The sequence below is a fragment of the Ovis canadensis genome, chromosome 1, assembly GCF_042477335.2.
Source record: "Ovis canadensis isolate MfBH-ARS-UI-01 breed Bighorn chromosome 1, ARS-UI_OviCan_v2, whole genome shotgun sequence".
Taxonomy (NCBI): Eukaryota; Metazoa; Chordata; class Mammalia; order Artiodactyla; family Bovidae; genus Ovis; species Ovis canadensis.
The window spans coordinates 266,725,809-266,752,129 of NC_091245.1; the positions used below are offsets into that span (position 1 = coordinate 266,725,809).

The following is a 26,321-nucleotide window of genomic DNA, read 5'->3' on the forward strand; positions in this document are numbered from 1 at the left end:
TCCCTGTGTTCCCAGCAGAGTCAGGAGTCAGGGGACCTTCCGATGTCAACTGGAGTGGGTAGAAGGGGGTCCCCCAAACACGTCTGTGTCCTGCCACTTGGAACCGGAGCACATCACCTTATGTGGAAGTAGGGTCTGTGCAGGTGTGACTGAGCTAAGACCCCAGGGTAGGATTGTCCTGGGTGACTAGAGTGGACTCTAAATCCAGGCAAGAAGGAAGGGGCTGGCACAGACAAGAGGGGTCTCCCTGGGGGCCCCGTCATGAGGGCAGGTGCCAGGCCTGCGGCAAGACCCAGGACACATGCAGGCCTGTCATGGGTGACAGTGATGTCACGGAGGCCGGGGCTGGAGGCTCGGAATCCGGATGCCACCTGCATGGCGTGGGCCCCCAGCCTGGGAGTGGGCAGCGGCCTCTGTGCCAGTCTGTGTGTCCACCACTTTCTCTGGCAGGGCCACCGGCCCAGACTCCCCTTCCTGTGGGGCGGGGGCTTTCCAGCCCTTACTCACCACTTCCCTGGCATTTGTCTCTCGAGGCCCCACCCACTGGCAGTGGTTCTGACTTGCCTGGGGCTCTTCATGTCTCTTCATGCCCGTTATGTAAGGAGCACTTTATGTAACCATGGGGCTCTACTGTCCCAGGTCTGGGGGCCACACCAACTCTCAAGGATACTGGCTCAAGTCCCTAACATCGGATGGGTCCATGCAGTGGGCACCCAGCCTGCCCGTACCCCGATGCACCCCTACTCTGGCCTCCACCTTCCTCCTTCCTTTTATAAGCAGAGAGCAAGCAGTGCTTGGCCAAAGGCAGGCCCACTCCACCCTCTGCCTGGGCAATGAGGCTTCAGGGACCCCAAAAGAGAGATAATATGAGGCCAGATGGGATGTTAAGGCAGGGGGCTGGCTAGGGCAGGTCCCCCAGAAGCAGATGTGTAGACAGGGTTCCAGGACAGTTCACATGGGAGGTGACACCAACAAGCCAGGAGACAAGCAGGGAAGGAAGGGAGCCACCCTGTTCCTGGGAGGGGGCCACCTTGACACGGGAGGGATAGGAAGAGAGGGTGTGATCAAGGGAGGCCGGGTCACACTGCGCAGATTGCCAGAGCACCATGCAGCTAGAGGCGGCGACAGAAAGACACCCTCACGTCCCCACCTCCACCTCAGGGCTCCCAGCAGAGTGACACCAGCCACACAGGATGGCAAGGCAGTGGAACCCAGGACCCCCATCCTCGGGGGTCAGGTCTGCTCCTAGAGCCAAGTTCACTGAGGGATCTGGAGGCGCTCAGGCCCAGCATCTCCCGGGCCCCAAGAGGCTAGGATGGGAGCTGTCAGAATGGAGACTGTGGTCAAGGCCCCAGCAGAGGAGCCCCCCATATACCCTGCAGAGACAAGAGAACTTAAGCCCGTCTGAGACGGTGGGGTCCCGGTTTCTGATTGGTATGGGCCTCTGCAGGTGGGAGGCCCTGGCCTTGGTATCCAACCTGGTGAAGCTGCGCTGGCCCATATGCCCTCTGCTGCCTTCTGAGGTGTGTCCGGTTTGCTTCTTGCTGGCCATTCCAGAAGCCGGGGCTCTGCACTGTCTGAACACTCAGAGGCCAAGCTCCTTTCTATTCCCAAGTAGGAAGACTCTGCAACCCTCTGGTCAGTATGTGGGGAGCTGACTTCACTCTGCAGGGATATACTGGCAAGAAGGTCATCACCCAAATAGACAACATTCAATTCAATCGCTCATTCATGTCTGACTCTTTGCGACCCCATGGACTGCTGCACACCAGTCCATGGGGTCTTCCCTGTCCATCACCAACTCCCAGAGCTTATTCAAACTCATGTCCATCGAGTCAGTGATACCACCCAACCATCTCATCCTCTGTCGTCCCCTTCTCCTCCTGCCTTCCATCTTTCCCAGCATCAGGGTCTTTTCCAGTGACGCAGTTCTTCCCATCAGGTGGCCAAAGGATTGGAGTTTCAGCTTCAGCATCAGTCCTTCCAATGAATATTCAGGACTAATCTCCTTTAGGATTGACTGGTTGGATCTCCCTGCAGTCCAAGGGACTCTCAAGAGTCTTCTCCAACACTGCAGTTCAAAAGTATCAATTCTTTGGCACTCAGCTTTCTTTATAGTCCAACTTTCACATCCATACATGACTACCAGAAAAACCATAGCTTTGACTAGACAGACCTTTGTTGGCAAAGTAATGTCTCTGCTTTTTAATAAGCTATCTAGCACGGTCATAGCTTTTTTCCCAAGGAGCAAACGTCTTTTAATTTCATGTCTGCAGTCACATTCTGCAGGGATTTTGAAGACCCAAAAAATAAAGTCTGTCATTGTTTCTATTGTTTCTGTATCTATTTGCCATGAAGTGATGGGATCAGAGACCATGATCTCAGTTTTCTGAATGTTGAGTTTTAAGCCAGCTTTTTCACTCTCCTCTTTCACTTTCATCAAGAGGTTCTTTAGTTCTTCTTCACTTTCTGCCAAAGGATGGTGTCATCTGCATATCTGAGGTTACTGATATTTCTTGTGGCAATCTTGATTCCAGCTTGTGCTTCCTCCAGCCCAGCATACACAGGATGTACTCTGTATGGAAGTTAAATAATCAGGATGACAATACACAGCCTTGATGTACTCCTTTTCCTATTTGGAACCATGGGAAAACCATGTTGTTCCATGTCCAGTTCTAACTGTTTCTTCTTGACCTGCATACAGATTTCTCAAGAGGCAGGTCAGGTGGTCTGGTATCTCCATCATTTTAAGGATTTTCCACAGTTTGTTGTGATCCACACAGTCAAAGGCTTTTGCCTAGTCAATAAAGCAGAAGTAGATGTTTTTCTGGAACTCTCTTCCTTTTTCGATGATCCAACAGATGTTGACAATTTGACCTCTGGTTCCTCTGCCTTTTTCTAAATTCAGCTTGAACATCTGGAAGTTCTTCTTTCACATACTGTTAAAGCCTGGCTTGAGAATTTTGAGCATTACTTTGCTGTTGTGTGGGATAGGTGCAATTGTGCGGTAGTTTGAACATTCTTTGGCATTGCCTTTCTTTGGGATTGGAATGAAAACTGACTTTTTCCAGTCCTGTGGCCACTGACGAGTTTTCCAAATTTGCTGGCATATTGAGTGCAGCACTTCCACAGCATCATCTTTTAGGATTTAAAATAGCTCAACTGGAATTCCTTCACCTCCACTAGCTTTGTTCATAGTGATACTTCCTAAGGCCCGCTTGACTTCACATTCCAGGATGTCTGGCTCTAGGTGAGGGTTCACACCATTGTGGTTATCTGGGTCATGAACAGTTCTTCTGTGTATTCTTGCCACCTCTTCTTAATATCTTCTGCCCCTGTTAGGTCCATACCATTTCTGTCCTTTATTGGGCCCATCTTTGCATGAAATGTTCCCTTGGTATCTCTAATTTTCTTGAAGAGATCTCTAGTCTTTCCCATTCTACTGTTTTCCTCTATTTCTTTGCATTGATACTGAGGAAGGCTTTCTTATCTCTCCTTGCTATTCTTTGGAACTCTGCATCCAGATGGGTATATCTTCCCTTTTCTCCTTTGCCTGTAGTTTCTCTTCTTTTCTCAGCTATTTGTAAGGCCTCCTCAGACAACCGTTTTGCCTTTTTGCATTTCTTTTTCCTGGGGATGGTCTTGGTCATTGCCTCCTGTACAATGTCAGGAACCTCTGTCCTTAGTTTTTCGGTCACTCTATCAAATCTAATCCATTGAATCTATTTGTCACTTCCACTGTATAATCATAAGGGATTTGATTTAGATCATACCAGAATGGTCTAGTGGTTTTTCCTACTTTTTTAATTTAAGTCTGAATTTGGCAATAAGGTGTTCATGATCTGAGCCACAGTCAGCTCCCGGTTTTGTTTTTGCTGACTGTAAAGAGCTTCTCCATCTTCGGCTACAAAGAATATAATCAATCTGATTTCAGTGTTGACCATCTGGTGGTGTCCATGTGTAGACTCTTCTCTTGTGTTGTTGGAAGAGGGTGTTTGCTATGACCTATGTGTTCTCTTGGCAAAACTCTTGAAGACCTACAAGACTTTCTAGAACTAATACCCAAAAATGATGTAGTTTTCATTATAGGGGACTGGAATGCAAAAGTAGGAAGTCAAGAGATACTTGGTGTAACCGCCAAATTTGGCCTTGGAGTTCAAAATGAAGCAGGGCAAAGGCTAACAGAGTTTTGCCAAGAAATGGATGGTGAGCTGATAAGAAACCAGAGAAAGGCATCCAGCCTCTTCCTGGCAGCCAAAAGGGACAGAGCATTGTGGGGACCAGAGCGGGGAGAGTCCAAACTGGGCACCCCTCACTGCAGGGGCCTGTCCTCCCGGCCCCTGAACAAAAATAGAAACCTCCCCCCCAAATATTCCTGCTTAAAAATACTACAGTTCAACCTAATGTTTCCATGATGGGGAAAGTGTTAGTTGCTCAGTCGTGTCTGACTCTTTGCGGCCCCGTGGACTCTATCCCTCCAGGCTCCTCTGTCCATGGAATTTCCTGGGCAAGAATATTGGAGTAGGTAGCCATTCCCTTGTCCAGGGTATCTTTCCAACCCAGGGATTGAACCCCGGTCTCCTGCATTCCAGGAAGATTCTTAACTCTCTGAGCCATCAGGAAAGCTCCATGCTAGGGAAAGTGTCCTAAAATGAAAAGTTTTCAGCACATGCATAGTTGCATTATCTTCATTCATCAAAACATGGAATCCTTCCATTTGCCCTAAGGCATTAGATCTGATAGCTTCTCAGTGCTGGGTTGAGACTAAGAGAATATTAACATCCATCTACATTCTGAGAGGCCCTGCAGGCAGCACCGTGACTCCGAGACCATGGCCACTGTGCCTCCCTCTGAATCATGAGTCCCTGAGCAGGAGTGGCCCTGGGTGTCCCCGAGGGTCTGATTGGGGAGGGAAGGGTCCCCACCGTCAGAGAGCCAGGCAGGCTTGTCCACACACAACAGCACTGCCTGTTGCTTTTGTTACTATTTCTGCAGCCCGCCTCCCTGGGTTCCACTTTCTAACCTGGAGCCTGCAAACCCAGCGCTGTGGGTCCTGGCATCACCCACATCAGGCCCTTCCCTCCAGCATCCAAGGACCTCACTTGGCCCTTAGGACAGCAGCAATGGGCATAGGCACAGCTCTGGGACAGAGTCACGTGGTTGTATAGGAAACACACATGTGCTAGGGGGACACAGTCATCCAGCTGCTGGACCAAACCCAGGCAGTGTCCAAGCTCGAGGACCATTTCTCCTCCTCCATCCCCTCCCCACCCCATCTCCTCCCTCCCCTGTTTCTAAAAGGGCCAACAGGAGCAAATGCTGTCTGTGCCGCCCAGAAGCCTCTGGCCACAAGCCCCCTCTCGGCTCCTGGGGTCTTCATAGAGGAGGGGCAGCTCAAAGACGGGGGTATGGGGGTGGCAGGAATGAGTGATGGGGCTGGGGTGGGGCCGGCAGGGAGCATGGCGCCAGGGCCAGCGGCTCTGGAGTCCCTCGGGTACCAGGCCGGCAGGATCTCAAGCATCGCCTGTCATTGCCCACAATGGTCTTGTGATGCAGGCAGGAAGCTGAACTCCGGAGATGCGGGTAATTGACCCCAACCCTGCCTTAGAAAGGACAAAACCAGAGCCCCCTCCACCGCCCTGGCTCCACTGCCACCACCTCTCCCAGGAATGCCCGGGGGAACAGCAGCTGCCCGCTTGAGCAGCCTGGCTCAGGGAGTCCACAGCCTGTCCAGGGCCACACAGCGGTCAGTGGGGAGTAGGCCTGAATGCGGCCCACTGACTCCCCTGAGACTCCACTGTCGGGGGAGGACAGAGGAGAGCCAGCAGCTCCCTGAGTCGGAGCAGTGGGCACGGGGAGGTGACAGAGCTTGGTCGGGGCCACCATCCCAGGTGGAGCTTCCACAGGTGAGTGAGTGAAGGAGAAGCAGGGGACGAGGCAGCTGGAGAGAGGACGAAGGCCTTGGGGCTCGGGGAGGGCACTGCGGCATCCAGGTGAGGGCTCAGAGAGGCTCCTGTCTGGGGCAGGGCAGGGCTAAGCTCACCAGCCAGGCCAGGCCAGCGACCCCATGTGGAGCAACAAGTGTGAGCTCACAGACACCTGTCTCACTGGAGCCTGCTTCCTTGCCTTTTTATTTCTGGGAGAAGCAAACCCCTCCAATTTGGGCATTGGGCAGCAGGACTGTCCTGAAGGAGGAGGGGCCTCTAGTGTGTCTCGGGGATTTCAAGCAGCAGCGCAGTCCTAGGCAGACCTTCCGCCTTGACCCAGTGAATCCCCAGCAGACGTCAGAGGAAGGACTCACAAGCCAGCATCCCAGGAGAAGAGACTCAGCATCTGACCAAAAGGAAGGGTTATTGTATCTGCTTAAAAGCAGGAGCCAGGGAGGGCAGAGACATTACTTTGCCGACAAAGGTCTGCAGAGTCAAAGGCATGGTTTTCCCAGTAGTCATGTGTGGTTGTGAGAGTTATGATGGCTTACAGTGAATGATGTCAGACTCATGATCTCCAAAGATTTAGCTTCGGGATCAGGGATCCAGGCTTGATCACTCAGGGCTCTTGTATGGCGTAAGTTTTACTACAGTGAAAAAGGACAGAGGAACCTTCTGACATCGACAATGGAAGGGGACAGAGAGTGCCCCCCTGCTAGTCTTAGCAAGGCCTTATATACTATTACCAGACCCACCCCCACAACATACAGCTTAAGATAACACCATTAGTCAGAAGGTTCTTGTTAAGAAGGAGAAACATATCCTTGAGCAAGATACATTGTTGTTATATAATCATTAGTACAGAGCTTAAGGAAAAAGATATCCTTGAGCAAGATGAGTTTTGTTGTGTATCATTAGCTGTGGGCTTAAAGAAAATAATGTCTTCTGTGACTAAGACAAAGCAGTCTAGAAAAAATGTTTGTTCTTTTCTCCTCTTTGAGGGCCCTGGACTCCTTATTAACCTACCTAAGAATTAGCCCTCTCAGTTAGACCATAAAGAAGGCTAAGTGTTAAAGAATTGATGCTTTCAAATTGTAGCACTGGAGAAGACTCTTGAGAGTCCCTTGGAAAGCAAGGAGATCAAACCAGTTCAGTTCAGTTCAGTTCAGTTCAGTCGCTCCGTTCAGTCGTGTCCGACTCTTTGCGACCCCATGAATCGCAGCATGCCAGGCCTCCCTGTTCATCACCATCTCCCGGAGTTCACTCAGACTCATGTCCATCGAGTCCGTGATGCCATCCAGCCATCTCATCCTCTGTCGTCCCTTTCTCCTACCGCCCCCAATCCCTCCCAGCACCAGAGTCTTTTCCAATGAGTCAACTCTTCGCATGAGGTGGCCAAAGTACTGGAGTTTCAGCTTTAGCATCATTCCTTCCAAAGAAATCCCAGCACTGATCTCCTTCAGAATGGATTGGTTGGATCTCCTTGCAGTCCAAGGGACTCTCAAGCGTCTTCTCCAACACCACAGTTCAAAAGCATCAATTCTTCGGCACTCAGCTTTCTTCACAGTCCAACTCTCACATCCATACATGACCACAGGAAAAACCATAGCCTTGACTAGACGGACCTTAGTCGGCAAAGTAATGTCCCTGCTTTTGAATATGCTATCTAGGTTGGTCATAACTTTTCTTCCAAGGAGTAAGCGTCTTTTAATTTCATGGCTGCAGTCACCATCTGCGGTGATTTTTGGAGCCCAAAAAAATAAAGTCTGACACTGTTTCCGCTGTTTCCCCATCTATTTCCCATGAAGTGATGGGACCGGATGCCATGATCTTCGTTTTCTGAATGTTGAGCTTTAAGCCAACTTTTTCACTCTCCTCTTTCACTTTCATCAAGAGGCTTTTTAGCTCCTCTTCACTTTCTGCTGCAGGTGGCTGTGAGGGCCGGCCGGCGCACTGAGCGCAGCCGAGAGGAGCTACCCCACATTCGAGGTCAGGGGCAGCGGCCTAGAGTGCCAGGCTGCTACGGCGCAGGAACGGCCGAGAGGAGCTACCCTGCGTCCGAGGTCAGGGGCAGCCGGGAGAAGCCACCTCTCGCCCGAGGCCAGGGTCAGTGACCCTGAGGAGCCACCCACGCCGGAGGCCAGGGCCGGCGGCCGGGAGGAGCAACCCAGGAGCGGTGGCTGCGCAGGCGCAGGAGGGCCTAGAGGAGCTATCCCACGTTGAAGGTCAGGAAAGGCGGCGGTGAGGAGATATCCCTCGTCCAAGGTAAGGAGTAACGGCTGTGCTTTGCTGGAGCAGCCGTGAAGAGATACCCCACGCCAAGGTAAGAGAAACACAAGTAAGATGGTAGGTGTTGCAAGAGGGCAGACACACTGAAACCATACTCACAGAAAACTAGTCAGTCTAATCACACTAGGACCTCAGCCTTGTCTAACTCAGTGAAGCCAAGCCATGCCTGCGGGGCAACCCAAGACAGGCGGGTCATGGTGGAGAGGCCTGACAGAATGTGGTCCACTGGAGAAGGGAATGGCAAGCCACTTCAGTATTCTTGCCTTGAGAACCCCATGAACAGCATGAAAAGGCAAAATGATAGGATACCAGAAGAGGAACTCCCCAGGTCATTAGGTGCCCAATATGCTACTGGAGATCAGTGGAGATCAAACCAGTCAGTCCTAAAGGAAATCACCCTGAATGTTCATTGGAAGGACTGATACTGAAGCTGGAGCTTCAGTACTTTGGCCCCTGAGGTGAAGAGCTGACTCATTGGGAAAGACCCTGAAACTGAGAAAGATTGAAGGCAAGAGGAGAAAGAGAGGATGAGATGGTTGGATGAGATCACTAGCTTGATGGACATGAGTTTGAGTAAGCTCCGGGATATAGTGAAGGACAGGGAAGCCTGGCATGCTGTAGTCCATGGGGTGGCAAAGTGTTGGACACAACTTAGCAACTGAACAACAACAAAGAGGTCAGAAGAGAGAAGCTGGGGGTGGGAGCACACTCCGCCAGCCTCAGGGGCCCTGGAAGAGAGCTGGGAACCCCAGGCTTGAGTGGTGAGCTAGCTGGGACCAGCCACCCTCCAGACAAGCCTCCCCACCAGGTGATGGATGTGCCTGTGACTCCGCATCCCTGGACCAGGGAACGAGCTGTCCCTGAACATGGCCAGGAAGCCCATGGGGTCTCTGTGGACGCCTGTTGGGACCACTGATGGAATGCTCCACAGACATCACTTTTCTCTGGCCTCCCCACAGACCCACTAGGGTACCTCAGGGCATCCTGGGAAAGAGTCTGGATCAGGATATTGGAAATCAATTCTCTAAAAGCCAATTAACAAAGTGACCTTAAATGACCAGTTTTCTGAAAGTCAAGTCTCTAAATGAGCCATTTACCAAAACTTCAGACAGATATTTTAAACCCGGTCTGGGCAGCCGGCCACCACTGCCGGCCAGCAGGGGTAGGAGTGGGGGCAGAAAATTCTGGCCAGATACCTTAGCCAGGGTCAAGTGCACGTTCAGAAGAAAAGACAGTCGGTGAAGCTGGACCAATGCATGCTGGCAAACATGGCCACCAGAAGGAGAAACTTTTGGCGATGCCCTGCTGCTGCTGCTGCTAAGTCGCTTCAGTCATGTCCGACTCTGTGAGACCCCATAGAGTGCAGCCCACCAGGCTCCCCTGTCCCTGCACCCTGGGTTCTTCACAAATAGACCACGGGGTCCATCTGGCACTGGGCAGGCGGGTTGCCACGAATGGATCTGGTTCTGAAGACAAGCAGAGGGGAGAAGTCGGGAGTGCGGTAGAGCCACTGCCGCTACAACCTCAGGCTGGCCCTTGCTTTCCCCACCTGGGTGGTAGTGTAGCAGGAGCGAAAGGGGCAGGGTTCAACTTTTGAAAGAATGACGTAGCCCAGTCAGTTCAGTTCAGTCACTCAGTCGTGTCTGACTCTTTGCGACCCCATGAATTGCAGCACGCCAGGCCTCCCTGTCCATCACCAACTCCCGGAGTTCACTCAGACTCACGTCCATCAAGTCAGTGATGCCATCCAGCCATCTCATCCTCTGTCGTCCCCTTCTCCTCCTGCCCTCAATCCCTCCCAGCATCAGAGTCTTTTCCAATGAGTCAACTCTTCGCATGAGGTGGCCAAAGTACTGGAGCTTCAGCTTTAGCATTATTCCTTCCAAAGAAATCCCAGGGCTGATCTCCTTCAGAATGGACTGGTTGGATCTCCTTGCAGTCCAAGGGACTCTCAAGAGTCTTCTCCAACACCACAATTCAAAAGCATCAATTCTTTGGCACTCAGCCTTCTTCACAGTCCAACTCTCACATCCATACATGACCACAGGAAAAACCATAGCCTTGACTAGACGGACCTTTGTTGGCAAAGTAATGTCTCTGTTTTTCAATATGCTATCTAGGTTGGCCATAACTTTTCTTCCAAGGAGTAAGCGTCTTTTAATTTCATGGCTGCAGTCACCATCTGCAGTGATTTTGGAGCCCCCAAAATAGCCCAAGGACACAACATAAACCAATTAGAATCAAATGGGACCAAGACGGCAGACAAGACTAGAACTTGATCCTCAATCAGCAAGTGAAATGACACACCCAGAGGTGCCCTGACAATTCCAAGGCACTCCACCGAGGAGTGGGCAGTGGCTGGAATCCTGGAAATCTCCACCCCTTCCCCAAAATAGTTGGAATAATCTTCCCACTTATTAGCATATGAAATTACCCAGCCTATAGAAACTAACCACACCACATTTCCTGGCCACACTCGCCCTTTGCAACGGCCCACACTCTGTTAGTGGAATGTGCTTCTCTCTGAATCTGAATAAATCCACTTCTTACCTATCACTTAGTCTCTCACTGAATTCTTTCTGTGAGGAGACATCAAGAACCTCAGCTTCATCAGGTCCTGAAACCAGGAACTGTGGGTTGTGGCTGTGTTTGAGTCTCAGTTTTTCCGGTGGAGCTATGGTTTTTCCAGTGGTTATGTATGGATGTGAGAGTTGGACTATAAAGAAAGCTGAGCACCAAAGAATTGATGCTTTTGAGCTGTGGTGTTGGAGAAGACTCTCGAGAGTCCCTTGGACTGCAAGGAGATCCAACCGCTCAATCCGAAAGATCAGTCCTGGCTGTTCATTGGAAGGACTGATGTTGAAGCTGAAACTCCAATACTTTGGCCACCTGATGTGAAGAGCTGACTCATTTGAAAAGACCCTGATGCTGGGAAAGATTGAGAGCAGGAGGAGAAGGGGACGACAGAGGATGAGATGGTTGGATGGCATCACCGACTCAATAGACATGGGTTTGGGTGGACTCCGGGAGTTGGTGATGGACAGAGGCCTGGCATGCTGCAGTTCATGGGGTCGCAAAGAGTCGGATATGACTGAGTGACTGAAGTGAACTGAACTGAGTCCCAGCCATGTGGGTTCACGTCCCAAGCGAGGTTTTGGCTAGATTTGAGTCCCATGCAAGGTTTTGGCTTGGTTTGAGTCCCAGCCACATGTGTTCAAGTCCCAATCAGAGTTTTGGCTGGGTTTGAGTCCTAAGCAAGGTTTTGACTGGGTTTGAGTCCCAGCCACGTGGGTTCAAGTCCCAAACTGGGTTTAGCCTGAGTTCGAGTCCCAGCACATGGGTTCAAGTCCCAATCTGTGGTAAACAGTTTCAGCAGCAAGGATTCAAGGGACCCTAGAGCCCAATAAGTGTCTGCAAGGTCACCGTGCACCAGGCTCCCCCTCTGCCTCTGCCATCAGACACTCAGGGCCACTTTTGGCTTCATTCACAAGAGAGCCCCTCAATGCATCAGGGCCTGCATTCCAGGAGGAAACGACCTCTGCAGACACTCCCCTGCCTAGCCTTGGAAAAGGGGCAAGTAGAGGGGCTTCTGGAAGCCCACAGAGGCAGGTCTCTCCTTCCCGGCTTCTCCCCCTGCTGTGTGGAGACACAGGGGATGTGCTAGCCGCCTGTCACTAGCCAGCCACCACTCCCTCCTGGCCCCAGTCCAGCAGGCCCTGTCTACCTTGCATCTTCCTTCCCTCCCTGCTCTTTCCCTCCCACCTTCCTCTCTCTTGGCAGATTCTCTGTGGCAGCCTCTGTTTCATTTCGAGCCCCATCCATGTCACCAAACTGTCCGGTCCACCCTCAGCCACATCCACCCTCCCAAAGCTCATCCAGGCCCTCCTAGCATCTAGTCTGATAAACACAGAGATGAACCCAAAGAGGGTGGGGCCCTTATTCCTCCGGGACTCTCCTGCCCCCGGATGCCCACAGACCAACGTCTTCCCCTGAGGCCTCCTCTGGGCTGGGGTTCCCCTGACAGTGCACATTCCCGCTGGAGACACATGATGCTGGAGTCAAGGTATCAGGGTCTTCACTGTGCAAGCCAGTCACTGGGTGAACTCACAACCCACAGGGCACCCACCTTTCCTGAGGCTTGATTAGCCCCACTGGGCACCCTTGAGCTGGTCACAAGTGTGGCCAAGTCACTGGAGCCCAGCCTCTCAACGGCGTCTCTGATTTTGACCTCGTCATTATTCTGCTGTTCACTGGCATCTCCATCAGCGCATCCTGGAGTGTCGTCAGCCCGTGTGCCTCCGCAGGGCTGATGGTCTGTTCCAAAGTCTCTCTGAGCTCCAGCGTGAACCTCCCATCTCCTCTTGATTGGATCCCCAGAGCTGGCCCTCCTTGCTCTACCTGATCATCCTCAGGCACCCCAGCCACTGTGGGGATGGGAAGGCATTCGGATCCTGGAAGAAGAGCTCAGTTCCAAAGTCCAGCTCAGACTTTGGATTCCACAGACCAGTTGGTGCAGTTCATCAGAATTCATTCATTCACAGCCAGTGGCAAGAGTGCCACCAGTGGCCACCGGACAACCCCAGCTGCCAGTTCCACCTTCTGTTTCTACGTCTCCCGCACCTCACACACACCCGTGGGCATTCCCACTTCTGCTGACGGCCCTTCTGTCTCCAACCTTGGGGTGCCCAGCTCAGCTGCCCCTTCCCTGAAGCCAGTGTCACAACAGGTGAAGCAAACCCACACCAGGTGCCCCCAGAACTCAGCACCACCTTCCACCTCCTCTCTCCTAGCCCTGCTGGCCTGAAAGCCCCCCTTGCCTCACAGATTCAGCCCAGGCTATCACAAATGCTACTCACTTCCTATAGCCCAAGAGGTGCTAAGAGAGTCACACAGTGAGTGAGCAGGGGCCTCCTCTTCCCCAGCCCAGAGGAGGCCCTAGGGCAGGAGGTAGGCCAAGAGAGGGGGCAGGTGGCCCATCTACACCCACTGGGAGAAGATGGGAGCCCCTAACATGGGTGAGCCATGCCTGGCACAAGGAGGCGGTCCCTGCGTGGTCCTGTGGAAGTGGACATGAGGATTCGGCCCTGAGTCCTGGGACCAGAGCCCAGCAGAGCTGCACAGGGCCTAAGATTGGGGGATGAGAGCCTTCAGGAGGAAGCCCTGGCAAGTCCTGTGCCCAGACAGCACGCCAGTGCTCAGCACTCAGGCTCCAGGAGCCCAGGGTGCCTGCTGGAACTGGACGGGGGGTTGCCTCTGCCTGGTCAGCCGGTGCCTGCCCCTTCCCTGTGCCGCCCCGGGCAGGTGGGCCCTACACAGAGACCACCTTCCCATGGGCCCTTTTTCTGTTTCAAGGTCCCCAGGCTGCACTTCCCTCGGTTCTCATCTGTCTGGGAGGAAGCCAAACCAATGGACCCACGCTGCACAGTCCCCAGGCCTCTCCATGTCCCCATCTTGGGGCTTTAGACATGGAGAGAGGCCTGAGCTGCCTCCTCGCTGCTGGCAGAGGGGCTGGGGCATGTCTGCCCTGCAGTAGCTCTCAGATGCCTGGAGAGCCTTGGCCCAAGGTGGCACTCGGGGTTCTGCCAAGCAGATGCAGGCCCAAGGCTGGTCCCTGCATCTCCCGACATCAGACACACGGCAGAGTTAACCATCTGCGTTGCGAGTCCTCCAGGCATGGTGCTCAAACTTTACACACCTGGCCAGTGTCCATCCACCAGTCCTCCTTACTCATCTTCCTTTGATGCACTTCACGGTGAGTCTTGGCAATGTTCTTTAAGAGAGAAAATCAAAGTATAAAAGTCTGTCTATGGGGGAGGGGTATCTGGGTATGGAATACTGTGCCAGTTTTTTGGTGTTTTTTTTTTTTTTTTGCTTTGCTAATCATATCTGTTTATTTTCAAGAGCTCATCAGTTTTAAAAAATTAAACTCATTTATTTCAAATAAGTGATACTTCCATGAGGTTCAGAAAACCAAAACAATATACAAAGGTTTACATTAAAAAGTTTTTTTGCAAAGAGCTCAACTGTATTCTTTGTTCTGATCTTTTCTACCTTCTTTTTCTTGTTTTACAGATTCGGTACATTCTCAAACTTCTCTGTGAATACTACTTGGACTTTTATTTAAAACCTCCTTTAGTTCCCTGCATTAGCTCTGCTTGTTCCATTAATCTTGTGATTTCTCCTTAATGTTCCAGCCTTTCCTCCTGTGTCTAATACTCCCTTTGTTTCCCGTTCATCTTTTCTTTTTTTTTTTTCCTGTCCATAAAAGCAATGACGGTACATCTTTAATATTAAGGAAATAGGCTATAAAAAAGTTCATTCTCAGAATTGGTTTTAGTAAAACCTCATTTGTGCTCCTTTGTGGGTGCATAATGAAGTTCCATGGGCTTGTTCACCTTCCAATGTTTCTCACTGACCAATTCCGAAGAGAAAGAGCCATTTAACACGCTGAACTGGCCCCTGGCTGTGGCTATGTAAATGGCATACTGCTTCTTACTGGCTGTATCTAGGTTCGTCTGGCTTGATTCTCCTTTGCTTCAAAGTTCTTCTAAAGCTAACCTCACAGCCAGATGCTTGGATAAATGATCAACAGTGGCATTACCTGAACTCTTCATGAATCTTGTCTGTGTCTCATCTTTTTCCATAAACGTGGGATGAAGCCTCAGCACTAATTCAGTGTCACTAGCGTGGTCCATTATGGGGTCAGATGTCACTTTCGCATTGCTGTTATCAAGTCAAGCCCAGAATCATCAGATGTTTTGGTCTGTTTGTTAATAGGTGCTGCTTCCAATTGCTGTACATGGATGTTTTACTGCAGTGAGAGCTGTCTCCACTGACTTCTGCTCCACTATAACTTTCTATCTGTTTCCCACCTCACTGTAGTCTGCTCACAGCCTGTATCTCAGTCCTTCCTCAATGCTGTGGCCAAGTGCTTGCTGAGGGTTATGCTTGTTGATTCTAGCTAATGCTTTTTTTCTTGATAAGCTTCATACTCACCACAGCTTGGTTCAATTTTGCTGATGAGTGCATCAAAGTTTAGGTCTGATCTTAGTGATCTTTTGGAAACTAGCTTTTCCCAACAGGTGGTTGTTGTTCAGTCACTCAGTCGTGTCCAACTCTTTGTGACCCATGGACTTGTGCACGCCAGGCTTCCCCTTCCATCACCAACTCCCAGAGCTTGCCCAAACTCATGTCCATTGAATCAGTGATGCCATCCAACCATCTCATCCTCTGTTGTCCCCTTCTCCCCTTGCCTTCAGTCTTTCCCAGCATCGGGGTCTTTTCTAACGATTTGGTTCTTCGCACAGTTGGCCAAAGCATTGGAGCTTCTGCTTCAGCATCAGTCCTTCCGATGAATATTCAGGATTGATTCCCTCTAGGATTGACTGGTTTGATCTCCTTGCAGTCCAGGGGACTCTGAAAAGTCTTCTCCAATACCACAATTCAAAAGAATGAATTCTTCAGTGCTCAGCCTACTTTCTGACAGGTAGAGCATTCTTTATTGCCACCTCTGAGGGCTGTGACAATGCAATCTGCAAAGAAAACACTGATATAAACAGTCTTTTGTGTGGTATTCTTCAACATATCCAAACAAACTGGGCACATCAATTCACTGTGTAGGCTTGAGGTGAAACCACAGTTTCTAAGCTATCTGTTATTGCCTCCTGAGGTGTTCATTCTAATTCATATAAAGTGTGTTCCCATGTTTTGCTTAATGGCTGAGTTCTGTTTGTCTGCACAGCCCAAGATGTTGCGGCTCCTGCCCCAGCCCGGGGCTCCACTGGCCGCAGCCTGGGGCAAGACTCGGGTACAAGCCTCTGAGGCTGCCAGTGCCGATGCATACTAAGGCAAGCCTCAGCTTCTGCAATGAAACTCTCCCGCTCATCTTTTGAAATCAGGCAACAAAGTCTCACTGGGAGCTACGTGTATGAGCAGACCTCGTCCATGCGCAGATGTTGCTTAAACGGGATGGGAGAGGAGCTGGTTATGAATCTTTGGTGAAGGGTGGGGGTGGGGGAGAAGGGGCCAAACACCAAAGCGCAGAAGGCCTGACTCTGAGGCTGCTGCTGCTGCTAAGTCACTTCAGTTGTGTTCAACTCTGCGACTCCATAGACGGCAGCCCACCAGTCTCCCCCGTCCCTGGGATTTTCCAGGCAAGAACACCGGAGTGGGTTGCCATTTCTTTCTCCAGACTCTGAGGCAGTAACACCCAACTAGCTGTCCTCATTCTGTCTAGATACTTGGCTCAATTTCTGTCAAGAAGAAACCTTTTGTTTTTAGACTGGAAACTAAACATTTGGCTGCCAGATCGTCTCCATGAAGGAGTCTGGGGTCAATGCTTCACCGTACGGAGCTTCAGTGGTTAGGTCTGCAAAGGAGGGATATTGCTATGAGAGATAGCGATGAGCGAAGACCAGCTCGGAGCAGGGAGCAGACCCCTCCCCCTGTGCACGACGTCTACACCTAGAGGCAGCAGGGAATGCAGCTGGCACTCCCCAGGGTCAGCCCTCAGCCAGGGGGTCGGAGTCCTCAAAGAAAAGACCCAACCTCCTGCCCTTCTTCCTTGGAGGGGCTGTGCTTGGAGTGCCGGGCAGGACTGAGCCCCAACACCCTGATGAGCTCCTGCACGTGGCCTTCCCTCACCTGCCCTCTCACACCCCCGGGCCACCTCCCGGGGGTCCCACCAAGCGACCCCGCTGCACCCACATCTGCCTCCAGCTCTGCTTTCGGGGAACCCCCAGTTAAGACACATCTCATAAAATAGTTGAATGGCCTGGATGGGAAAGGAACTGGGGGGAGAACAGATACATGTGCATGTTGGTCTGAGTCCCTTTGCTGTTCATCTGAAACTATCACAACATGGTTAATGGGCTATATGCCAATACAAAACAAAAATATTTAAAAAAAAAAATTGACAGGCATGGAGCTCCCATGCCTGCAGTGACGGTGACAGCCTCGGGAGTTCGCAGGGTATCAACTTCACTGCCCACCTTTCCGTCTATTCCTTCTGTTCCTTGCGAACCCTGTGTCCTGGGCACATCTGACCAACTCCAAAAGCACAGCTTCAATAACAGAGACCCCTGCAATGTCTACCCAAGAGAGATGAAAACGAAGGTCCAGCGAAAGACCTGACACAACTGTTCGCAAATGGTCAGCAGCTTGACTGCCAACAGCCAGGAGGCAGAAGTGACCCAAATGCCGTCAGCAGGTGAGAGGGGCCAATATGTGTCCACTCACACGATGGAGAAGCACTCCACCTTGAGAAGTGAAGTGCTGCCTGCTGCCCTGGATGACACTGGAAATGTGTTAGGTGACCGACACACACGCTGGATGGTCTCCGTTACAGTAAACGTCCAGGTGACAAACCCACAGACAGGAAGCTGATTCGTGGTCGCTCAGAGCTGAGTGGGAGCAAGAATTAGCTAAAAGGGGCAAAAGGGATATTTTGAGGTGATAGACATATTCTAAAAGTGGGTTACCCAGATGGCTGTGAAAGTGTTAGTTGCTCAGTTGTATCCAACTCTTTGCAGCCCCATGGAGGACTCCTCTGTCCTTGGAATTCTCCAGTCAAGAATACTGAAGTGGGTAAACATGCCTTTCTCCAGGGGATCTTCCCAACCCAGGGATCAAACCCAGGTCTCCTATATTGCAGGCGGATTCTTTACTGTCTGAGCCACCAGGGGAGCCCACTGATGGCTATATAATTCGGTAAATTTACTAAAAATCACCAATCAAATACATTTCAAACAGGTGAATTTTTATGTTTTTTTAATTGAGGTATTAGTGATGTACAATATTATATACTTACAAGTGTGCAATAGTGATTCACAATTTTTTATAATTTTATTTATTTTGCTTTTGGCTGTGCTGGGTGCTCCTGCTGCACAGGCTTTCCTCTAGTTGCAGTGAGAGGGGCTACTCTCTAGGCGTGGTGCCGGGCCTTCTCGTTGCAGCAGCTTCTCTTGTCGCAGGGCACAGGCCCTAGGGTGCAGAGGTTTCAGTAGCTGCAGCTCGTGGGCTCAGCAGCTGTGGCTCACGGGCTTAGTTGCCCCATGGCATGTGGCGTCTTCCCAGATCAGGAATGGAACCCATGCCTCCTGCATTGGCAGGTGGGTTTTGTTTTTGTTTTTTTTTTAACCCCTGAGCCACCAGGGGAGCCTGTGAGTCACAATTTGTAAAGGTTTTGCTCCATATACAGTTATTATAAAATATTTGCTATACTCCCCGTGTTGTACAAGAGAGCCTGGTAGCTTATTGCAGACCTAATAGTTTGTACCTCTTACTCCCCTATCCGTCTGTTGCCCCTCCCCCTGCCCTGTCCCCATGGTAACCACTGGCTTGTTCTTTGTATCTGTGAGACTGCTTCTTTTCTGTTATAGTCACTAGTTTGCGATATTTTTTTAGAATCCACATACAAGTGTCATCGTAAAGCGTTGGTCTTTCTGACTTATTTTACTTAGCATAATGCCCTCCAAGGCCACCCATGGTCCTGTGAATGGCAGCGACTCATTACTTTTAACGGCTGAGTCGTATTCCATTGTATACATGCATCCCAGCGTCTTTATCCATTTATTTGTCAATGGACACTTAGGTTGCTTCCACATCTTGGCTATTGTGAATAGCACTGCTATGAACACTGGGGTGTCTGTGTCTTTTCTAGTTAGTTTTTTCTTTTTTTTTTAAACACAGGTGAATTTTAATTCAGGTGGTAGAGCCACGGTGGGTGCCCACCTGCTCCCTGGGGTGGCAGAGGGAGGGGGCAGTGGGGCCTAGTGGGGAGCCCTCGGGGCCACGATCACGCCCCTGTGCTCGAAGGCAGCTGCTAGGTCATCGGCTTCCCACTGCCGCCTGGGATGTGGCCTCATGCCTTCCTCGCTGTCATTTCTGTAACTCAAACAAGAAGAACTTAAACAACAAAAGGCAGCCTAGAGGGAGCCCCACACGGGGTCCGGGGAACATTCTGTCTGGAGCCCCCGTGGCTCTCTGTTCGTGCAGGGAGGTGGCGTGACAGCCACACTCACAGCTGGCATCTGCCTTGCAGGCACCCTGGATGGGCTGTGACCCCAGGGGCTTGTCTGCAGAGAAGGGAGAGCAGCCCGGCTGCATCCTGCAGCCTCCCTGTGCCACCTCCGCCAAGGCCTGCAAAGCTCTCCTGCCCAACCCCAGCCCACCCAGTGTAGGAAGCACCAAGGAGGTAGCCCCCATCCCAACCCCTCCTCAACGCTGGACCTCTGCCTGCCAGTCACTCCCCACCACCACCACCACCCATCACCCAGCCCCGACCTGGGGCAACCACCCCAGGGGCCAACGCCCCAACACACGGGAGGATGGAGAGGGTGATGACTGGTCCCAAAAGCACAAGGAAGAAAGAATCATGAAGCAAGAGCTTGAGCAGCATCCTTCTATCTTCTTAATGTTATTTATCCAACTTTATATAAAAATCAGAGGAACTTTGAAAAGCAATTTTTTTTAGCCATTTAAGGCTTGATTCTAAGTGTAAGGAAATTCTCTCAGACTGTTAAAACTGCAATTACTGATTTTGTGTGAATGATTCTTCTAACACTTTAAACTTCTTGCACAGCAAAGCAGACAAAACACACCCAAGTATAATTATCACCAAAATTATGGCTACAGTTGCACAGAAATAGCTTCAAATCCATCCTGTTCACTTTCATTTTTGTATTTATTTCCAGACTTGTTTTTAAACCCTAACTTAGACCTCTGCTTGTTGTAAAGTCTTCCTGGAATGTGAGTAATGTTAGATTGGCATGTTCTGGGGTTGTGGAAGTCCTCCAAGACCCAAAGGGAAAGCATTACCTGCTCAATCAATATTGTGATCCTGGGATGAACCACCCACCCATTGGTTGATTTTTAAATTTCAAAAAATATTTATTTATTTATGTATCTATTTCTTTGGCTGTGCGGGGTCTTCATTGCTGCACTTGGGATCAATCTTCATTGAGGCCTGTGGGATCTTTTAGTTGTGGCATGTAGGATCTCAGTTCCCTGACCAGGGATCAAACCCAGGCGCCCTTGCATTGGGATCTCAGAGTCTTAGCCACTGGATGACCAGGGAAGTCCCAATTTTTGACTTTTTGTTAGGAAATTGTCAAATATTTATCCACGTTGACAGAAGAGCATAATACACATCCTAACGCCCATCACACTCACGGCCATTGTCAACACTGACCAGTGATCCATGCCTCTGTCTACACCTGCCTGTCACATGCTAAGGCTTGACATTCCATGCATGTCACCTGCCTGGAGTGGACCCGCGTGCTCCATGCTTGGCTGCTGCGGGGCTCGGATCCTTCAGGGCCAGGGTGAATGCAATCAGGACATCCCTCAGGTGGTGCTTTGAGTGTGCTATAAGACACCAGAAGGCTCTGGGTCACCCTGACCTGCTTTACATTATTCTAAGGTGGGGTAGAGTTTACAGGTAAGCGAGGGGAGAAGCCGGAGTGACTGGTGGACTTTCAGTTCAGTTCAGTTCAGTTCAGTCGCTCAGTCGTGTCCGACTCTTTGTGACCCCATGGACTGCAACACACCAGGCTTCCCTGTCCATCACCAACTCCCAGAGCTTGTTCAAACTCATGTCCATCAAGTCGATGATGTCATCCAACCATCTTATCCTCTGTTGTCCCCTTCTCCTCCTGCCTTCAATCTTTCCCAGCATCAGGGTCTTTTCTAATGAGTCAGTTCTTCACATCAGGTGGCCAAAGTATTGGAGTTTTAGCTTCAGCATCAGTCCTTCCAATGAATATTCAGGACTGATTTCTTGTAAGCAACAGGGGAGGCCGCAGTGACCCACAGAGTGTGGATTAGGTCAGACACAGGATGTAAACTCAGATGTGGCTCGTGAAGATGCAGGTGGTTACACAGAGAAATGTTCACAGATACGTATCTGCACACGGGTCAGTGTTTCCTTGCTCAGTCAGCTCAGAGGGCCTAGAAGCAATGACCTCTGCAGCAGTGAGTAAGCTTCTCAAATGAGTCTCCAGTGAAAGGAACCAAGGCTCATCCTGGAGAAATGGCAGGAGATAAACAAGATGAGCCTGGAGCATTTGTGGTGCCAGAAAGAAGCAACATGCTGAAAACAAACAACAAAATCCCACACTGATCAGGGTATCAGTATCGGCTCATTACTGTCACAAACGGACCACACTGATGCGTGACCTTAACAACAGGTAAGAACAGGGAACTGGCTCAGGACTGAGAAGGGAGTACAACCAGGCTCTTTATTGTCACCCTGTTTATTTAATTTATATGTAGAGCACATTGTGAGAAATGCCAGGCTGGATGAGTTCCAAGCTGGAATCAAGATTAGCAGGAAAAATGTTAACAACCTCAGCTATGCAGATGATACTACTCTAATAGCAGAAAGTGAAGAGGAACTAAACAATCTCGATGAGGGTGAACAAGGAGAGTGAAAAAGCTGGCTTAAAAACTAAGATCATGGCATCCAGTCCCATCACTTCATGGCAAATAGAAAGGGGAAAGGGTGGAAGCAGTGACAGATTTCCTCTTCTTGGGCTCTAAAATCACTGCAGATGGTGACTGCAGTCATGAAATTAGAAAACGATTGCTATTTGGCAGAAAAGCTATAACAATCCTAGACAGTGCATTAAAAAGCAAAGACATCACTCTGCATTTGTACATAAATGTCTGTATGGTCAAGGCTATGGTCTTTCCAGTAGTCACGTATGGTTTCGAGCTGGACAATAAAGAAGGCAGAGCGCTGAAAAACTGATGCTTTTGAACTGTGGTGTACGCTCATGCTGAGAATCCCTTGAGAATCCCTTGGACGGCCAGGACATCAAACCAGTCAATCCTGAGGGAAATCAGTCCTGAATATTCAATGGAAGGACTGATACTGAAGCTGAAGCTTCAATACTTTGGCCACCTGATGCAAAGAGCTGAGGCACTGGAAAAGATCCTGATGCTGGAAAAGACTGAAGGCAGGAGAAGAAGGGGATGACAGAGGGTGAGATGGTTGGATGGCATCACTTACTCGATGGACATGAGTTTGAGCAAGCTCTGGGAGTTGGTGATGGACAGGGAAGTCTGGTGTGCTGCAGTCCATGGTGTCTGAAGAGTCAGACATGACTTGGCGACTGAACGGCAACAATAACAACAGGGAAAACCGGGCACAGGGCAGACGGGAACCTCTACGCTATCTTCACAGATTTCCTGTAAATCTAAAATGTAAAGTCTATTTAAAACAAATGGCGGTTCTGACTGCTCTGGGCGTCAGAGTGGAAACGTGGGGAGGCGGGGCTTCCACAGGCAGAGAAGCCTCAGCACCACGGTCAGGGTGTTCCTCTTGGGGTCGGGGAGGATGCTTAGATCTCGGTCCGTGCTCCTGCTGTCTCTCCCCAGATGTCCCAAACCAACAGAGCTGTGTCCCCACGTGTCGCCAGGGGAGGCGGTAGTGAGCAGGCCCCTCCCAGCTCTGTGGCCCCAGCCCCAGGTGGGATGTCAGGGGGCAGCACCTGGATCCTGGGCTGTCCCGGGGAGGTGGGTGACCTCAGCTGTCCGCCGATGTGAGGAAGCATGCAGAGCAGGATGCGGGGTGACCTGGGGCAGGAGTCCCTGTCACCTGTCACCTAGACCACAGACTGGTGGTCCAGGCTAATGCTGCCCTCGAAGTCACTTTCGGGCCAGGCCACTAGGTACTTCAGCTTTTATTTATTCTCAGTGCTGCAACCCAACTTTGGGGTCTCACAGAGAAACACCAGAAAATAAAGCATAGTCAAGCTCTTCCCTGGCCCCGAGCCTGAGGGCGACACTCCCCAGGTGCCAGAGGTCCTGTCCCTGTCGGATGTCCGGCCACAGGCCCCATCAGCCCTGGGTTCTCAGATGAGGGCAAAGGCTCCAGGACCGGGCAGCGGGACATGCCCACCTGCAGGCTGGGCCCCCAGGAGCAGCCCAGCTTCTCACAATCCCTGGGTCCCTGGCAGAGGAAAGCCAGCAGAGGCCCCAGCCGGGACACCCCTCTGCTCCCCAGGGTGCAGCCCCAACTTCGACATCCCAGGAGTGGCTGCTGTTGGGTCATCACCCAGCTCCCAGACTGGAACTTGAGAGCCGGGTGGGAATAACCTTCCAGGCAATTGGCTTCTAGGCTTCTATGGGGTAGATTTACACCTGCTATCACCAAGAGTGTTCGCTGTGCTCTGAGATAGTAGCTCACGAGAACACAGCATAGATGGTATTTATTTATTTGTTGGCTGTGCTGGGTCTTACCTGCGGCACGAGGTATCTTGGTTGCATCGTAAGGGATATTTTCAGTGTGGCACACAGACTCTATTTTTGGTGAATGAGCTTAGTTGCTCCACAGCATGTGGGATCTTAGTTCCTCTACCAGGGATTGAACATGCATTCCCTGAATTGGAAGGCGGATTCTTTACCACTGGACCACCAGTTTATGTGGTAAATTACCACACATAGAGGTAATTTATGGAGAAGGCAATGGCACCCTACTCCAGTACTCTTTCCTGGAAAATCCCATGGATGGAGGAGCCTGGTGGGCTGCCGTCTATGGGGTCGCACAGAGTCGGACACGACTGAAGTGACTTAGCAGCAGCAGCAGTAGCAGCAGAGGTAATTTAAAGAGAAAACAAATCATTGAGGTGTGCTGACGTCTTATATGGATGATCAAAAGAATTTCGCAGCTTCTGGGCTGGAAGGCAAGTCCCTCAGAGAGGCAGGGTGGGAGTCCGGTACAGCCCTAGAATTGCCAGCTCAAGCTGGGGAAGTGGGCAGGACAGAAGGCCCTTCCTCCAAACATACCCAGGGTCTACAGCCATACCACCCTGAACATGCCTGATCTCGTCTCAAAACAGACCCAGGGAGGGACTTGGGACAGGTGGCCAGCCGCCCACTGAGGGCCTGGAAGCACAGGCCAAGAGGCCAGAGGAGGAGGCCTTGTGAACAGTCAGTGGCTGCGTGCTCCTTACAGTGAGGCCGTCCTGAGGGCAGCTGTGGACATGCCTGGCTCTCTACATGCCCCTGGAGGTGGGCTGCACGGGGCTGAGGGTGGCACAGGGGACAAGGATGTCCAATGTTGTGGGGTGAGGCACCCGGGGTGGGGTCCCTGGAGCAGCCTGTAAAGGCTGTCTCCCCTTTCCCCCACCACCCTCATCTTCCTCCTTCCCCGCCCCGTCTCCCCCCTCCCCCGACACCCCAACCTCCCCTCACCCCCAGCTGCAGCAGGGCCTGCCTGGAGCTGCCTGTGACATGGGCCACGCACGTACAGGTGGCCAGGGCAGGACACTCAGGGCCCCCTGGTCCCCCACAGCCAGAGCTGCACCCCCACTGGCAGAGTCCAAGTTCCAGCCCCTCCCTCCCAGGCCCATTTTGTCTGTGGGGCCTGGTTCTGGTGGGAGTTGGGAGGAGGGCTCTGTGGGTGCGGGGGTAGGAGGCTCAGGGCCCAAGTGCTGCTCGTGGAACACGAGGGGCGGCCGGTGTGGGGTACGGGTGTCCCATCACCCAACCAGCTCGCTCACGTCCCCCACCCCCTGGGATATTCCTGGGGCAGGAGAGGGGGAAATAGGCTGATTCCGGAATCTTCTGTGAGCGGGACCCTGGTGCCAAGATCCTTTCAAAGAGCAGGAAAGCCTCGGCCAGGGTGGGGCTTTCCTCCTGTTTCCAGAGCCTGGTGCCCGGCCACAGGCCCCACTTGTCTGGATCTTCAAAGGGACCCAGAGCTGCCCAAGTGCTGGGCACCCCATCTGGCTCCTTTGGGTCTCATGGTCTGAGGTCTGAGAATTGGACCTCTGTTCTCACGCCTGGATGGTGGCCCCTGACCCCAAGGCCTCCAGGGGACAGGAGTCAGCGACTCTGGGCACTGAGTGGCAATGACCTTGCAGCCCCTACCTGCATCTTGCATGTGGCTGGCCTTGACCATCACGCCAGGTCTCCAGACCCAGCAGGTCGTGTGGCTTAAATGCCTCTTGCCCGAAGCTGCCAAACTTTCCCATGTGTTGGCCAAACCCCCCAGAGTGCCGGGGGGCCGCGTGCAGGATTTCAACCCCATTTCACAGCTAGACCTCCCCCTAAGTGGCTGTTTTGTAAGAGTCTGGCTAAACCTCAAGGATGCCGCCGAGGACAGGACTCAGGGACCCAACCAGAGGATGGGGGCCAGGGGAGGGTGGTGCGGGGAGACCAGCCCCCATCACAGCAGCTTCTCCCCTGGAGTGGGGGCGTGCATTCCGATGAAGGACTCATGGCCATCGGGAGGCTGGTTGGGGGCTGGCCACCTCATCTTTGGGAAACAGCCGTGTTCTCACTGGTGCGGTTTGAAATCAGTGGCATGGACGGTGGTGGCCAGACGTGGTAAACCGGGGCCTCACAAGCAGGCTTGGGGTGCCTGTCCTTCCTTATGGACACCGGCCTGAGTGGGGGAACCTCCCTGCACCTCAGTGGCTGCTGGGGCCTTTGAAGCCCCCCTCAACTCCCAGCATGCGTCTCTTGGCCCGGCAGGACTGTGCTCCGTGGGGATGACAAGGAGCTCGGGGTTGGAATCCAGCCTTGCTCTGGACAACAGGCTGGGCCATTGCTGGATGGCACACAGGGGCTACTGAGATGTGAGTCCCACCCACCCCCCAGCACAGGCCTGCACACTCGTGCACACACGACAGGTGGGCCTCCCTCCCCAAAGGGTAGGACTGGGGCCCCTCAAAGGCTGTGGCCGTGCGGACCCTGCGCCAGCTCCCAGGAGTGAAGAAGGACACCCGTGTCTCACAGATGTCATCCACAGAAGCCCTGGCGCGGGGGCGGGGGCAGCGGGTTCCCCTGGGCCTGACCCCTCCCCATCAGCACCCCAGACAGTGGGAGCAGCCCCATACTCAGGAGGCCTAGAGAGGCAGAGGGGTCACCGAGAGAGCCTCTAATCCACAAGGGGTCTTTTGTGCATTGTCTGCAACCTGTCATGGCAGGTCCCCGGGTCCAGGAGGGTCCAGCAACCAGGCTGGGGGTCAGGTTCTCCGTGGATGGAGGCAGGTGCTGACCGTGTGCAGTCCAGAGGGGACAGGAGTGATCAGGAGCCTGGGGCGGCCCTGCAGAAGACCACAGCCTAGACGGCTTGGACAGCAGAGTCATTCTCTC

The 26,321-nt window shown here is 51.9% G+C and overlaps 1 pseudogene; it reads right to left on the minus strand.

Moving 5' to 3' along the window:
* Positions 1-14,560: 14,560 nt before the first annotated feature.
* LOC138444765 (E3 ubiquitin-protein ligase RING2 pseudogene) lies at positions 14,561-25,122 on the minus strand (annotated as a pseudogene).
* Positions 25,123-26,321: the final 1,199 nt, after the last annotated feature.